General features: G+C 40.0%; 1 protein-coding gene across 1 annotated transcript in view; it reads right to left on the reverse strand.

The window, feature by feature from the left end:
• The window catches only part of Nrt (Neurotactin), a 145208-nt gene extending 128128 nt beyond the window's left edge, over positions 1–17080 (reverse strand). Inside the window, exon 1 of the mRNA XM_073980656.1 lies at positions 16345–17080. The gene's annotated coding sequence lies outside the window, so the exon portion shown is untranslated. The remainder of the gene's footprint in view (positions 1–16344) is intronic.
• Positions 17081–17708: the final 628 nt, after the last annotated feature.

Genomic DNA, 17708 nt, shown 5'->3' on the forward strand with positions numbered 1-17708 from the left:
ATTTCTATAAGACTTGTCGTTGTCAGGAAAATCGGGTAAGCACCTTCCATTTAAAGTTAGTTCAGGCGCACCGTAATGGTTAACCAAGCGATTATGTTACATTAGGGGCAAATTTTTGAAGGGCTCAAAAACGACGTAGGCAGAAATGCGTCTCGACACTATTTAGGGGGGCCACTTGACAAAATTTGAGCTTTCAAAATGTCTGGTTACAATGGTGGCCTCATTAGAGAAATAATTTATTTTGATTTTGACAAAAACTCAAATAAGCCTCCTGGCAAAAATAAAAATTCAGAAAAGAAGTTAAAAGGAGTAAGTAAGTATTGGCCAGCTTTGCCGACAGAGATATACCATTAGCCTGTGTGAATTGAAACTCTTCTTTCAAAAAAAAAAAAAAACGTGTGTATTTAGGGGGATTTCAGAGTTTTGGGCGTATGAACTTGCCGACGAAAGTATGGATTTGGATTAAAGCTCAAAAGTTTTGCAGGGGAGGTACCTAAAGGAATGGACAGATATAGATCATTTTGGAAGTGAGTCTTATTTTTGGAGTCATTCCACTCGATAGATATCGCTCCAACCAGTCATTTCAGTATGGTAACCAATTTAGACCTTTGGACTATATATCAGGAAATGTGGACTTGGCCACTGTAAACAGGGAGAATAAAATCGGTAAAAAAAATTTGAACATTTATGTGGGTGCTAACACACGGAGCGGACCGATAGGGCCCACTTTTGAACATAAACTAAGTTTGGGCAAAATATTTCGAGATGCAAATATTACGATATGCAAAATGTTGACCAACGCAGTATTTAGGTCGAGAATTGTCGTGCACACTAGCCACTACACATGCTGGCCTTAGGGTTTTTTAATCTTTCGGGTCATTTTCTAAAGAAGTATGGACTTGCCACTAAAAAAACTTGTACCATCGTAATTGGGGTCTTGAGTGAAACCTGTTGAAAGAAAAATCAAAACGATTCGAGAGGAGGTCCTAACCTGCACTTCTCCGAAATTTGGTGCGGGAGGTATCCGAAGGAGTTGACATTTATAGTCCATATTCAAATCTGATCTATGTCTCGTACAAATATTACTATGTCCAAAGTATCGTTTGCTGCCTTCGAGATTTATACTGCACACAATTTTAGCGAAAAGTTTTGAACTATTGTGTGGAGGTACCCGAAGGAGTGGACCGATATGGCCCATCCTCGAACTTAATCTAAGTTTGGACAAAATATGACGATACCAAAAATTTGATTCGAATCGATTGATCCGTTCGAGGGTTATCGTGCCCACCAGCCAGACAGGCTAAATCGACTGCAAATTGTCTGAAATGAATTTCGTCCAAACATACTTGGGATTTAAAACCGTTATTTCGATGAGGCACATTTTTAGTCGTATCAAAGTGTATATACCCTCAGTATAATAACATATACTGTTGTATTAAACACGATCCGAGAAGTAACATAAATTTAAGTGCAAACGTGTTGAACTTTTGTGGAGGAAGTACCGGAAGTAAAGGTCGGAAATAGTCCGTCTTAGAACTTGTTCTAAGTTTGGGAGTCACTCTTTTCAACAGTTATCATTTTAGTTGGTCACCGTAGGATTTTTATCACAGAAAATGTGGATATACTCATTGTAAGCCGAACGTCCTTGTCGTACTTTTGTTAAAAATTTCAAAGTGGTCTTCGGACAGGCCTGAAAATGCATCTAAGAGAAGTTTCCGGTATTTTTCATCTGGGAACTTGATATAAGTTTGAGAGAATTTTTACGATATTCCGAGGTTGGACTGGTGGATTGTGCCCACCAGCCTTTTTTGTTGGGCACCGTTGGTTTATATAAGCTTTTGAACCAGAAAGCATGGACAAACATTTGTCGCTGTAAAGAGGGCCTCCAAATGCCCTTAAATTTCATGACGCTTTAAATTTCAGTTAATCCCCACAACGTTTTGAAAGTTTTTTTGTACCATCGTAATAGGACTTAGAATCACAATAACATGCAAAATGTTTAAACTGTTATAGCAAAGATCAGTTTGGAATTGGAATTTTATTTCGGGCCACACCTTTCAAAAATTTTCGCAAAAGTGAATTTTAAGGTCATGTCTCTGTAATGGGATTCTCTAACGCATTTTTTGGTTACTGACAAAAATCTGTAAAATTAAAACTCAAAATTATGAATGAAAAGTATGAACAAAAGTAGACAACACTGTTGCTATCGTTAGGACTTATCGACAAACTTTTTTTGGTTGCTAACTTACCGGCAAATTTCGTTAATTACCGAAATTATAAGCATTTTAATTTTACCGATTTTTGTCTATAACCAAAAAATGCGTTAAAGAATCCCACTACAGAGACATGACCTTAAAATGCACTTATGCAAACTATTTGGAATGGTGTGGCTGACAATAGTCCCTATTCCAATCTGACCTATGCTTGAAACAAATATTACGACGTGCAAAGTTGGGATCAAATCGGTTACTCCCCCACACAGTTATCATGTGCACCATTTTAGCCAACATGTTTGAACTTTTGTACCGGAGGTACCCAAAGCAGTGGACCGTAACGGATCATCTTTGAACATAAACTACATTTGAAAAAAATATTACAAACTTAAATCAAGTTCGCAGATGGAATATATACGTTCAATCGTTCGGTACCACCTCTGCTGATATTTTATTTTATACAGTTTCATAGGCTGCGGATATTTAGATTGCAGCAGAACCAACTGATTTATTTACTTGTGTATAAGAATTTTGTATAGCAAGTCAATTCCTGGGTATTGTTTCGAAAACTTTCGTTTCAAAAAGAAATTCAATTTCAAATCCAAAGCTTAAAATGTTTATCAAGATGTGATTTATGGGTATCTACTTTATAAGCTTCCCTCCATGAAAACGTATTTAAAATCTGATTAATTGAATTATCCCGTTCAGACGAAACAACTAAATAATAACAATATTAATTTCAAAATTATTTTCAAAAGTCATTAATTTTTACAAGCAAACAATTGTTGAATTTTAAATTCTCCATTTGAATGGTGGCCAAGCTCAGCTATCATTCCAAGTCTTTTAAATGGATTTTCTTTTCATTTTTGAATTGGTAATTAATTGCTTCAATACCCCCTCCCAATTAAAGATAATCCCCCAGCAAACACCAGGGAGGTAGGGGAAAAACACGCACACAAAGACACCTAAATACATGATGAAAATACCACATAATAGAATTACTACGTTAATGATCAAAGCACGGCAGGAATACAATTGGAAGACAAAAAGAGGAACACTTGACTTTTCTTCTTTCATTTGTGGGTTCTTTTCTTTTTTTTTTGTGTGGAAAAAGAGAAATTAATGTTTCATTTGATCAAACGCTTATTGTATGTTGATATGTGTGAATAAAACGAAAATTGTCTGTCTGTTTGTCCGTCTAAGCTGGTCGGTCGGTCCATCATCTAATGTAAGGAAAGGGGAAGCGAACCCCTCCAACGAGACAATACAAATCAAATGAACATTTGTTGGCTTGGCTGGTGGAACAATCACTGTCACTGCTTGCTGGCTGGTCGACTGGATGGCTGAGACGATATGCAACCAAGCGACCGACCAGCGTACTCATACAACAGTGACGACGTCAAATAGACATACAAACATTCATCACCCTGCTGTTGTTGCTGCTGCTGCTGCCTCTGATTGTTGTTAAAGAACAATAAAACCATAAAAAAGACACGAAACAAAGGTACATTGTCTAACCGTTCGTTAGATTCTGCTTGCTTTTAAGCCGTCAAAGTTACAACAGTTTGGGATCATTGCACTGAGAGAAATTTCCTATCTGGAGGACAACAGTTTTTTGAGCAGTTTTGTCTATGGAAGAAATTTAAAATAACAAAGGGACAATAACATATTAGCTCAATGCTATGAGACGAGCTTTTTATCGCCGAATCCGAACGGCGTGTCTTAAGACATAACATGTAGATAACTTTTACATGATTAAAATACTCAGGCAGCGTCGGCAGAATTACGCTGAGGTATATTTTTGTCATCACTGAAAATGTGATGTTGTCTGGTCTGGACATTGAAGGGGTTACTCGCAGACGTGAGGCCTTCAGAATTTATGCTAACGAGGGTATATACACTTTCATACGTGCAAAATGTCCCTCATCGAAATAATGGTTGTAGACCCCAAGTATGTTTGGACAAAATTTGTTTCAGACAATTTGGAGTTGATTTAACAATGTCCGTCCGTCTGTATGTCTGTCTGGCTGGAGCGCACGATAACTCTCGAACGGATTAACCGATTCGTTCGAAAATTTGGCTTTCGTAATATTTTGTCCAAACTTAGTTTAAGTTCGAAGATGGGTTATATCGGTCCACTGCTTCCGGTACCTCCCCCACAAATGTTCGGAAAATTTGTGAGCACGATAACTCTTGGTTCATACATTGCACGTCGTGAAATTTCTACCAGACTTGGATGATGTTCCAATATGGACTCAATCGGTCGGTCCACTCCTTCGGGCACCTCCCACACAAAATTTCGGAAAAGTTCAGTTTAGGACCTGCTCTCGAATCGCTTTGATTTTTGTTGTAGCAACTTGTATTCACTGTCCCCCCATACGACGGTATAAGTTTCATCAGGGGCAAGTCCATACTTCCTACACCGTGTGTAGTTTTTGGCACGCAAGTTAACTCTCGAACGAATCTGCCGATTCGGTCTGAAATTTGGCCTTAGTAATATTTTGTCCAAACTTACTTTAAGTTCGAAGATGAGCTATATCGGTCCACTCCTTCAGATACTTCAACCCACAAAATTTCAAAAATGTTCGGAAAAATTGTGCGCACGATAACTCTTGATGGGATCGGTCACTCGCGTCGACGCCATTAACTTTGTCTTTTCGCCAGACCCACTTTTGCTGATTCTCCTTCGACCTTCTTAAAGGTATCAAGTTACTTCCTTTACTGATCATCCCACGATGTCAATATCATCAGCATAAGCAAGTGACATGTGGCTGTTGCTGTACATTGTGCCATTTTTGTTGACACTTGCATCTCCTTTAACCTTTTCCAGCTGGATGTTGAACAGGTCACACGAAAGGCTGTCTCCTTGTCTGAAACCTCTTTGTCTGAAACCTGAACTGTTTGGTGAGGTTTTTCCTACATTAACTGAGGACTTAGTATCAGTTAAATTCACCTTACAAAACTTGAATGAGCTTTGCGGGGATTCCAAATTCAGACATGGTTTGAAATACCTTTGAGCGTACGGGGCCGTCGAAGGCTGTCTTATAATCGACAAAAAAGTGGTAGATGTCGATTTGCATCTCTTGGGTCCTCTCTCTCTCTCTCTCTCTGGTGGACTTAACAACTAAAGCCGCATTGGTATGGTCCAATTATTTCATCGACCATAGGCTTTAGTCATGCGTACAATATCTCTGACACTATTTTGTAAGCAATAGGGAGAAGACTTATGCCTCTATAGTTAGAGCATACACTCACACACAGTATCCTCAGGTTCCAATCGTCGGATACTCGTTCTTTCTGCCAGAAGGTGCTAACTAGCTGATGAATACACCTTATCAGCGTGTCGCCTCCGGTTTTGAACAGCTCTGCTGGTAAGCCATCGGCTCATGCTGCCTTATTATTCTTCAGCCGATTTATTGCTGTCTTTACCTCATCTTGGCTGGGAGGTATACATGCAATACCATCTTCTGGGATTGGGACTGTGGTATCTTCGTCGTCTTCGCTGCTATTGGATACCACCAGTTTTGAAAAATGTTCTTTCCATATCCTGAGTACACTATCTGTATCAGTTACCAAATTACCTTGCTGGTCTCTACAGGAGGATGTGCCTGTACCAAAGCCATCAGTTTGTTGCTTGACTCTTTGGTAGAATTTTCGGACTTCATTCTGGCTCATGTACATCTCGATTTTTTCACACTCCCTCTTTTCCATCTCTCTCTTTTTACTGCGGAAAAGACGTTTCTTCTATCTCCTTTTCTCCCGATACCTCTCTCTCGTGCGCTACTGAATGAAGACTCTACATTGTAGAGTAGCCTTATGTAGCGTATTTTTCTCTTTGGTAGCAGCACGACACTCCTGGTCATGCCATGGATTCCTTGGTGGAGGTCTGTGATATTTAAGTATGGATTTGGCGGCTGTTTACATGGAGTGGGCAATAGTTTGCAATTGTGCTGATATGTTACCGGGACAAGAAGTGCTTTGATTAAGCAATTGGGCCAGTTGAGTGGAATATGATTTGGCTATCTGTTGTGATTGCAGCTTACCGATGGCACACTTTCGTGTTGTGTCTGTTCGTACTTTGTTTGCTACGCTTAACCGGTTGCGTACCTTTGCTGCAACAAGGTAGTGGCCCGAGTCTATGTTTGCATCTCGGAATGATCGTACATCCAACACGCTCGATGAATGTCTTCCATCTATCACAACGTGATAAATTTGATTTCTTGTTTTCCGATCCGGAGACAGCCAGGTGTCCTTATGAATGTTGAGATGTTTAAATCTGGTGCTGCTAACGACCATGCTTTTCATCAATAGGCTTTAGTCATGCGTACAGATATTTCACTATGTAGACTGAATTTCCCGACTGTTGGGCCAAAGATATTCTCCTTTCCTATTTTGGCATTAAAATCACCTAGGATGATTTTAATGTCGTGGCAGGGCAACGGTCATAAGGTTTTTCGTCCTCCTCTTCAGTGGGAGCATGAGCCCAAATAAAGCTGATGTTGAAGAATTTTGTCTTTATCCGAATTGTAGCAAGTCTTTTATTCACCGGAAGATTGAGGCCAAAACCTTCAAATTACCGAAATCGGGAGGTATCGTTCTATGGGGGCTATATAAAGGCGTGGACCTGTACCGACAAATTTCTGGGGGAAAGTTTTATAACATCGACGAAGACTAAATACCAAATTTCAGCCATTTCGATGGAAGATTGAGGCCAAAACCTTCAAAATACCAAAAATCGGGAGGTATTGTTCTATGGGGGCTATATAAAGGAGTTGACCTGTACCGACAAATTTCTGGGGGAAAATTTTATAACATCGACGAAGACTAAATACCCATTTTCAGCCTTTTCGGTGGGATATTGAGGCTACAACCTCAAAAATACCGTAAATCGGGAGGTACCGTTCTATGGGGGCTATATAAAGGCATGGACCGATATAGCCCATTTTCAATACCAAACATCCTAGGAGTGATAGAAAGTTCCATAACAAATTACAAAGCTCTATCTTAGAACTTGCGAGTTGTATCTTGATTGCAACAGATAGATAGACGGACAGAGGGACGGACGGACGGACAGAGGGATGCACATGGTTATATTGACTTAGAATTTCATGTTGATCAGGAATATATATTTTATGGGGTCTCTGACGAATATTTTGGAATGACAACTATAATTTTACCCTCTATATTATGGTGGAGGGTATAATGAATGTGATGAGCTTCGTCGAACCAATCTCAGTGACCCCTGAGTTGGGGAACTGTTATTGGAAGTTAATAGGTTGGTAGGGAAGCATTGGAGTAACTAGGGGCTAAATCATCTCAAGAATTGCAATATTGGAGCCGGAATAAGAGAAGTCACTCGCGAACCCACTCGCGAACCCTGAAAATCACGTTTGGCGTGTGGCCCTGACTGAATGGACGATATGCGTAAGCTGTTTTAATAGAGCACCCCGTGAGTGGTAGGGCGAAGAGTACTAAACCACCACACCGAAGAGGAACCACCACAATTTACAATAGATAATGTTGTAAATGCCATTCGGAACGCTAAATCATCCAAAGCCTTATGCTCTGACGGTATCTCCATGGTAATGCTGAAACCGATGGATGAATCGGGAATTGAGTATCTCACCAAAGTGCTCAACCTCTCACTAGTCACCCATGGCATGCCTGAAAAATGGGTAGGGTGGTCCGGCTACTGAAACAATACAAGGATATAAGCAAAGGTGGCCCTTCAAAGTCTCTTGAGGATTTACTCCTCCCCAGCGTCAGAAATAGTTACCCAATCGCCGATCATCATCATGGGTTCAGCAAGCACCACAGCAAAATAATAACGCTATACACCATCTCCACACAAATTAGTGGAGGACTCAAACAGAACAAGCCGTGCGATAGGACAGTGTTGGTTGGCGTTGGACTCATTAAGACCTTTGATACATCAAGCACTCTACGCTGTTTGAGGACATCGAGCACAGTTACCTCCGACCAAGTTTGAAACGTTGGAATTCAGTTGTACGTGGAATGCAAGAACAAGAAATCGAAGACCCATAGAGTGAAACAGGGAGTTCCTCAAGGTGGGGTGATATCTCGGGAACTCTTCAACTTCTGTCTCCCTTGTATTTTACCCCCTCCAGACGACATTGTGATCGTTCGGTACGCCGATGATTGTACCTTGGCCGCATGTAATTTTCCTAATGTTAGTTATGAAAGGATAAAGTCCTACCGCCTTTTTACGCTCCGGGAATATGTAAATATCCACCACTAAGGCTACGGCAGCTCTGTTCCCCGCATGGACTGCGGAGTTGAACACACAGTTGAATGTCCTGGCAGATGGTAACAGAATTCAGACACTAACTACCACATGATTCTAGGTGAAACATTCGAACGCGAATGTTACAGCTATCTGCGACAAACTGAGATGTAGGAACAAGGTCCGCAGCACTTGCACAAGGAAACTTTATTGACCACATAAAATACGATAGCTCGGTCTGTGCTAAGCTATGCGATGCTCGTATGGTCCGTGAATATAAATGCAACGCGATCGAAAAATATTTAAAACTGCCAGAACCCGGGGTGCCAAGTTGGTGGTTTTCCCGCTACTTGTGGTGATTTTTGATGTACAAAAACCACTGTTTAAGCGGGAATGTCAACTGTTGTAAGGTAAAAATCGTGGCTGTAGCGATTTTTACCTCGGAACAGTTGGCATCCCTGGTCAGAACGCCGACCTGAGAAGCTTCCCGATAAAACACAAAACTTGTAAAGGTTCGATCAAAGTTGCATTCTGCTTATTAAGACCAGCTGTGCATACCATTGTCACTGTGGTGCAATAGTATGCACACCAGCCTTGAACGCTGAAGGTCCTGGGTTCGAATCCCCGACCAGGCAAAATCAAAAATTTTCAACGGTGGCTAAATACCCCTCAGTAATGTTGACGACATTTTCTGAGTACATATTTCAGTCATGTAAAACTTCTCTACAAGTGGTGTCTTAAGACACGTCGTTCGGACTCGGCGATAAACAGTAAGTCCCATATCATTGAGCTAATATGAATCGGGGTGCACTCATTGATATGAAAGAAGTCTCCCTTAGGATGTTTGTGGAACAATTCTATAAATTATAATAACCCAAAAGTGTTTGATATCCCAACTTGACATAGAAGATAAAATTACAAGATGTCTATTTATGTTGTGGCGAGCAATTGTTGTTTTTCTTTGTTGTTAATTTATCTTCACATAAAACAATTAAAAAGCAACAATTTGCTTCGGAGTGGACTAAAAATATAACGCACGACCTCCTTGTTAATCAACATCAGCAAGAAGCAGAAGCAGAGTATTGACGCACAAAGTGTTCTCGTTATTTTTATTACAGGCTGCCAAGCAGGCAGCAGGCTGCTTACAAATGACAACGCCACAAGACACTTGTCCCATTCTTTGTCATTTTTACAAACCCCCCATAGGCGGAACTTTACAAGTTCTTCTATTTTAAAGTACAGTTTGGTTTTCAAATATAATTTGCATTGACTTTAATGGAAATTTATATGTCGCACGCAATGAATGACACTTTGGAACGAAGTAGGGACAACAACTTCTTTTCATAGATACATTGCCGACCTATGTTCTCTGGCATAGAAATGCAATCAACAAGAAAATGGAACAATCAAAGTGCAAATTTTCCACAGACTTTTTTTGTAAAATGATATGGGGGAAATTTGTGTATTAGGTCAGGTTAGTTGTGCGTAATGTGCAAGGAAGTTTGTGTGGTGATGGGGAACAAGTCAGAAGATTATATGTACATGTAATATGAATGAATACTTAAATAGATCCATTCTGAAGCTACAGATTTTATGTTTGTTTCGGACATAAGGAGTAGAACGTAGACGTCGATCAGAATTGATGTTATAGGAAACATTGAAGGATGACTTAAAAGTACCATAATATGCCACACTTATATCACTGATCTCAGGTTGTAGTTATAAATGGAAGGTGCTTACCTTGTTGAAGCAAAGGTACGTACCCGGTTAAACAGAGCGAATAAAGTAGCAACAGACACAACACGAAAATTAGACATCGGTAAGCTGCAATCAGAACTGATAGCCACAGCATATTCCACTCAACTGCCCCAATCAGCTCAATGGCAACGTATTGCCCACTCCATGCAAACAGCCGCAAAATCCATACTTGGATACCAGAAACCTCTACCGAGAAATCAATGGTATGACCAGGAGTGTCGTGCTGCTGCCGAAGAGAAAAATGCGGCATATAGGACTACTCTACAATCAGTAGCAGTAGAGCGCCAGAGAGGTATCGGGAGAAAAGGAGAGAGGAGAAACGTCTTTTCCTAAGGAAAAAGGAGAAAATAAAAAAGCGGGAGTTTGAAAAAATCGAGATGTACAGGAGCCAGAATGAAGTCCGAAAGTTCTACCAAAGAGTCAGGCATCAAACTGATGGCTTTTTTACAGGCACATTTTCCTGTAGAGACCAGCAAGGTAATTTGGTAACTAATACTGATAGTGTGCTCAGGATATGGAAAGAACATTTCTCCAAACTGTTGGTATCCGATAGTAGCGAAGACGGCGAAGATACCACATATCCAATCCCAAAAGATGATATTTAATGTATACTGCCCAGCCAAGATGAGGTAAAGTCAGCAATAAACCGGCTAAAGAATAATAAGGCAGCAGGAGCCGATGGCTTAGCAGCCGAGCTGTTTAAAACCTTAGGCGACACGCTGATAAGGTGTATGCATCAGCTAGTTAGCACCATCTGGACGGAAGAACGAGTACCCGACGATTGGAACCTGAGTATCTTGTGTCCCGTCCATAAGAAAGGAGACGAGACTGCATGCTCTAACTATAGGGGAATAAGTCTCTTCTCCATATTGCGCCTATAAGATAGTGTCAGGGATATTATGCGAACGACTAAAGCCTATGGTCAATAAAATAATGCGACTTTAGACCTGGTAAGTCCACCATTGATTGACCAGATATTTAGCCTCCGGCAAATCCTGGAGAAGACTCTAAGATGCAGATCGACACCTACACCTTTTTGTCGATTATAAAGCAGCCTTCGACAGTCCGCTAAGTTCAAAGGTATTCCAAGCCATGTCTGAATTTGGTATCCCCGCAAAGCTCATTCGAGTTTATAAGATGACTTTAACTGACACTAGGTCCTCAGTTAAAATAGAAAAGAAGCTCTCCGAACAATTCAGTACCAAAAGAGGTTTCAGACAAGGAGACAGCCTTTCGTGTGACCTGTTCAACATCCTGCTGGAAAAGGTTATACGAGATGCAAGTACCAAAAGAACAGCCACATTCCACTTGCTTATGCTGATGACATTGACATCATGGGACGATCAGTAAAAGAAGTAACTTGATACCTTTACCCTTTCGAAGGAGAATCGGCAAAAGTGGGTCTTGGAGTAAACGGCGAAAAGACAAAGTTGATGGTGTCGACGCTCAGTGCGTCCATGGAGCTAGGAACAGCAGTGGAAGTTGGTTCCTTTAATGTTAAGGTAGTAAAAGACTTCGTCTACCTCGGCAACGCCATGAACACAACAAACAACATCAGTTGTGAAATAAAGAGAAGAATTGTGTTGGTGAACAGAAAAAAACAACGCTTTACTACACCTAAGTTACTAGGACACACACCTATCTTCAGCATCTAGGTTCCTTAAGCCATCTGCGATGCGTAATTTTATGTTCCATAGCTTGAGAGCCTTCAGGGACGCCTAACTTTCGACAGAACCAGTCCTGTAAGACTGGGTTCAAGTTCTCTAGCCAACTCTGCTGCTTTCCCGATAGCTGGAGTCTCTGATCATAAGATGCTACAGATATCGTTTAGCTTATTTAAGTGTTTGATGACTGGACACTGGCGCTAGTGCAAATGAGAATTACCTTCAGCCCAAATATCTCAGCTTGGAGTACTTACAGAGTCAAACCTGAACGCGTTTGGTATATAATCACTCGGCACGTTCCTGGCCCGCGAAGACTAAAAGCCGAAGTTTATCCAAAGGTAGGAGTCTGATGATGCCTTTTGATTGTTCAGGAGACAGCACATGTCTACCATACGACTTCTTTCCTCAGCGACACACAATGGACACATGTGCAAACATCCCAGAATAATGCGCTCCGAGATTCCACGGTTCAATGAGGAGACCAGGAAATTGTTAGACAGACAACAGTTGCCGCAGGCTTCCTAACAGCCATCAAACTGTGATGGAGGATCCACCTCCCCGACACATCCATCAGGACTTCAGGTGCTTTTGTGATGAAATTCAAGATGGATGTCAACCGATTGTCGATAGCGAACTCCATGAAAGCCGTGATTCAACAGGCGTCCTACGAATCGATAAACGGCTTTCGTGCGGTGAACGGCAACCGCAAAGACGTTTCATTCTTGCACAACTTCGCTCCGGGTATGACAATATTCTCAATTTCCATAAAGAACGATAAATATGTGGTCATACTAGTTTAGGGCCCTTCTTTATAACCTCAGCATTTATGCCACTTTCATACGGGCAAAATGTGCCTTATCGAAATAATGATTTTAGATCCCAAGTATGTTTGGACGAAATTTGTTTCAGACAATTTGGAGTTGATTTAGCCATGTCCGTCCGTCTGTCTGGCTGGAGTGCACGATAACTCTCGAAGGGATCAACCGATTCGGTCCAAATGTTAGCTTTCGTAATATTTTGTCCAAACTTAGTTTAAGTTCGAAGATGGGTTATATCGGTCCACTCCTTCCGTCAGCTCCCCTACAAAAGTTTGAAAATGTTCGGAAAATTTGTGCGCACGATAACTCTTGAAATAAGTAACCGATTTAATCCATACTTTGCACATCGTGGAATTTCTACTAGATTTAGGCGATGTTCCAATCGGGCCACTCTTTGGAGCACCTCCCACACAAAACTTCGAAAAAGTCCAGTTTAGGACCTGCTCTCGAATCGCTTTGATTTTTGTTGCAGCAACTTGTATTCACTGCGCCCCATACGACGGTATAAGTTTCATCAGGGGCAAGTCCATACTTCTTGAGAAAATAGCCTGAAAGGTACAAAAAACCCCTAGGACATCGTGTGTAGTGGTTGGAGCGCAAGATAACTCTCGAACCGATCTGCAGATTCGGTCCAAAATTTGGCCTTCGTAATATTTTGTCCAAAATTAGTTTAAGTTCGAAAATAAGCCATATCGGTCCACTCCTTCAGGTACCTCCCCCCACAAACGTTCACAAATGTTCGGAAAATTGTGCGCACGATAACTCTTGAAGGGAATGACCGATTTGGTTCATACTTTACACGTCCTAAAATATCTACCAGATATAGATCAGGTTCGAGTATGGACTATATTTGTCCACTCCTTCGGGTACCTCCCACACAAAATTTTAGATAAATTCACTTTAAGACCTGCTCTCGAATCCCTCTGATTTTTATTGAAGTGACTTGCATTCGCTGCCCCAGTTCCAACGGTAAAAGATTTTCAGGGGCAAGTCCATACTTCTTGAGAAAACAGCCCGAAATGTGTAAAAAATCCCTATGGGACCATATATAGTGGCTGGAGAGCACGAAAATCTCTCGTACTGATCAACCGATTTGGTCCAACATTTGGGCTACATCATATTTTGTCCGGTCCACAACTTACGGTACTTCCCCCCAATATTTAAAAAAATGCGCGATATCTCTTGAACGGGTTGCCCCCTTTGGTCTAACGTTTGAATCTCTTAATATCTTGTCCAAATTTAGTTTAACTTCTAGGGTACCTCCCCCACAAAAGTTCAACATTTGTGTCTAAGGGCAGTTTGGGGTCGGTTCGAAGATCCTTTGGAAATGTACACCGATGCTACTCGTTGTGGTCCTGTTTACAGCGATATTATGTTTTCCGTGGACAAGTCCATGCTTCCTGACAAACTGGTCCAAAAGTTATATGATAACCCACTGAAATGAGCGCGATATCTATCGAAAAGATATGACTCTAAAATAAGATTCACTTCCATAATGGACTATGTCGGTCCATACATTTAAGTACCTCCTCCGCTACACTTTTGAACTTTAATCCTAATCCACATGTCGGTAAGTTCAAATGTCCAAAAAGGCCCACAAAATTCTGAAAATACGCTAATACATTCGATCTGACCGTAGATGAAAGTTTCAATTCACATCGGCTGAGGGTACATATATCACGGTGCTCTTGAAGCAATTTTAAATGGAAGGTGCTTACACCTGGGAAGTTTTTGCGGATTCGGAAACTACAATGTTCATAGATGAGAAAAATCAAAAAACACAAAAAAAAAAAATTGCCGCAGCGCTTTTTAAATAAATCGCGATTCAAGTTGACATTTTTAGAGTTTTTTTAGTTTTTCACGATTTTGCTTGGAAACCGCAAGTGTTATTGAAATGGGACTAAAGAAAATGTTGTAGCTATGAAAATTCTCCACAAGATTGACATTTATGATATTTTCGTAGGTTTTACGGTTATTGAGATATAGAAGTTCAAATTGGGACAATGCATTGACTATATCGTCTCCTTATAAAACAAGGTCATGACTACAATTTCCCAGCTTGAACTTATATATCTCAAAAATGGTACAACCTAGGAAAAAATTACGAAAACCAATCTTATATAGAATATTCACAGCTATAAGATTTTCTCTAGTCCCATATCGATAAGACTTACCGTTTTCAAGCAAATCGTAAAAACCTAACAAAAAACCAGAAAATGTGACCTGAACTTCTATATCTCAAACACGGTAAAACATACGAAAATATAATAGAGAACAATTTTGTAGAGAATTTTCACAGCTACAAAATTTTCTTTAGCCCCATTTTGATAGAACTTGCGGTTTTTAAGCAAAATCTCGAAAACAAAATAAACCTAAAATGTGAACTTTGACCGCGATTTATTTTAAAATCCCTACAGAGATTTTTTCTTGTTTTTAAATTTTTCTCACCTATGAGCATTGTAGTTTCAAAATTCGCAAAAAAATGCCCAGGTGTAACCGGTTTTTACTTAAAGTTAGTTAAGGCCCTCCCTGCTTAACATTGTTTTATAAGGTAGCGATAGAGTCAATGCATTGTCCAAATTTGAACTTCTATATCTCAATAACGGTAAAGCCTACGAAATTCTCATAAAGGTCAATCTTGTAGAGAATTTTCGTAGCTACAAAATTTTCTTTGTTCCTGTTTCGATGGGACTTGCGGTTTCCAAGCAAAAAAAACTCCTAAAAATGCCAACTTGAATCGCGATTTTTTTAAAAAGCGCTGCGGCTATATTTTGTTATTTTTCTCATCTATGAACATTGTAGTTTCAGGAAACTTCCCAGGTGTAAGCACCTTCCATTTAAAGTCGCTTCAAGAGCACCGTGCTATGTCGGCAAAGCCGACTGATACATTTTTGCTTGTTTTATTGATAGGTTCTTCAAGTGGTAGCGATGCGAAAGGTCATTTATAGTGAGGTTATCGATACGATCCGAGAGCGCATCCATTCGTTACGACCTGTGTTTTAAGTTTCCCCGAGAAACTTCATGTTTTCTAAAAGTGGGTTCGCAAGAAACCTGTCAGGTTCAAAATTATTGTGTTTCCTCACCTCTTCTGGGATCTAATCGCGACTCACCAGGTCTAATGCCTAACTCAAATAGACTCCATAAAACATTGCTGCCCTTAAAACCGAATGGTATTGTACACCCACTCCTAAAATTGCGACTCACTTCTCTCGACTCCAAAGCCAACAGAAAAACAAAGCATTTATGTTGTAGATGGATGCAAACAATAAAATTAATGCAACTACCGGTGTGTGCACTGATGCATGTCATGTTGTAGCAAGCTGTCTATTTATCTTCCAGTTGAGAACGAGGCGCAACGAGCAAATGAAAAATACAAGCAACAAAAACAATTGACATTAACCCGAAACAACAAACAAACGCTTGCAAGCACCAGCCAGCCAGTGCCATACCTTCGCAACCAACAGGCAACAGCCAGCAAACATGTCTTTCGTTAACATCATCTTTGGAGACTCGTTTGGCATAAATCAAGTTCTAATAGAACGGATATCCTCCCATCATAGTGCTTCCCCAACGCTCTCCTTCCCTATTCTTGCCTTCATCATTTATCTCCCCAAATGCAATTATCATCCAATTATTCTCTTACTTACCCAATGTCAATGCTGCAACTAACAACACACAAGGAGGCTGGCAGGCAGTCAAGTTGATGGCTGATCGGTCGGTTAGTTGGGTGGCAGGCAGATAGACAAAAGACAGTCTAAACAAATTTCTTTAAATTTCCCAAACACTTTAAGTGGCAAAATGGGGAAGAAGAAATCTATTTCCGATAATTTTGTTGGGATGTTTGTTTTATTTCTTCTTCTTTCTTTGGCTTTCTTGTTTTTTTTTTTGTTTATAAAACACTTTAACACTTTCTTTTTAAACAACTCCTTGTCGCATGGCAGATACAAACAAACAAATAGCGAGACTAAAGACCTTTGTTTTGACACCCAAGTTTTACTGAGCTCACACAGTTGGAATGAATCAATAAAATGATTTGTTATTCTTTTTTTTGTGTTTTTGTTTATTGTTATTGATTTCTTTACAATTTTCTTTCGTCTCCTTTGATCCTTATTTCTCTTCACACATTTGTGTGTATGTTTGTTATCATCACCAACTCGCAACAACAATTAATTAATTAATTTCCTCACACCAAAAAAATGGGGGCGAAGAAGGAGCGCAAAGAACTTCTTAATTTATTTGAACTTTTCCGTGAAGCACACACACAATGGAACACCCTCTCTATAAAAAAGTAAAAGCACCACAAATAGCTTTTGCAACGTTTTCCGTTTTTGCGAAAAATCCACTACCGTCAACTAACGACTGTTCACATCGAATGACCAGAGCAAAGTTTTGTGCAACTTGTTCAGCTTGCGGCTTTGTGCAAAAACCATCCAAATGAATGCCTCAACAGGCCAGGAGAGCCACAACTTTTTATCTCTTTTGGCAATTCTCTGTACTTTTTCTACAATTACTTTAGGACTCAACAAATATAACATTATTTCATGACTCTTTACAGTGCATGCAACTTAAGAGTTGCATTACTCGCTGTATGTTACATAGGAAGAGATGTGCAACTTCTAATTAACATTACAACATAGACAGGGACTCTTTGAGCCTCTCCTACTCAACTTATATTTAAATAAAAAATCTATTAAGAAATGTTAGGCTTCCTATATACTGGAGATCTATTATAGTCGTATGAACGTTAAAAAACTATGGTCGTTTTCTCGTAAATAAAAAGTAAAAAGTTTTAGCCAGCTTTGCTGACAGAGATATACCCTCAGCCTATATAAAATGAAACACTTTTTTTCTCAAAAAACTTATGTATTTAGCTAGTTTTCAAAGTCATGTGGATTAGGATTAAAGTTCAAAAGTGTTGTGGAGGAGGTACTTAAAGAAATGGACCGACATAGCCCATTATGGAAGTGGATCTTATTTTTGAAGTCATATCTTTTCGATAAATATCGCTCCC

Source organism: Musca autumnalis, unplaced genomic scaffold (assembly GCF_047663935.1).
Source record: "Musca autumnalis isolate F117 unplaced genomic scaffold, ASM4766393v1 scaffold_4, whole genome shotgun sequence".
NCBI classification, from domain to species: domain Eukaryota; kingdom Metazoa; phylum Arthropoda; class Insecta; order Diptera; family Muscidae; genus Musca; species Musca autumnalis.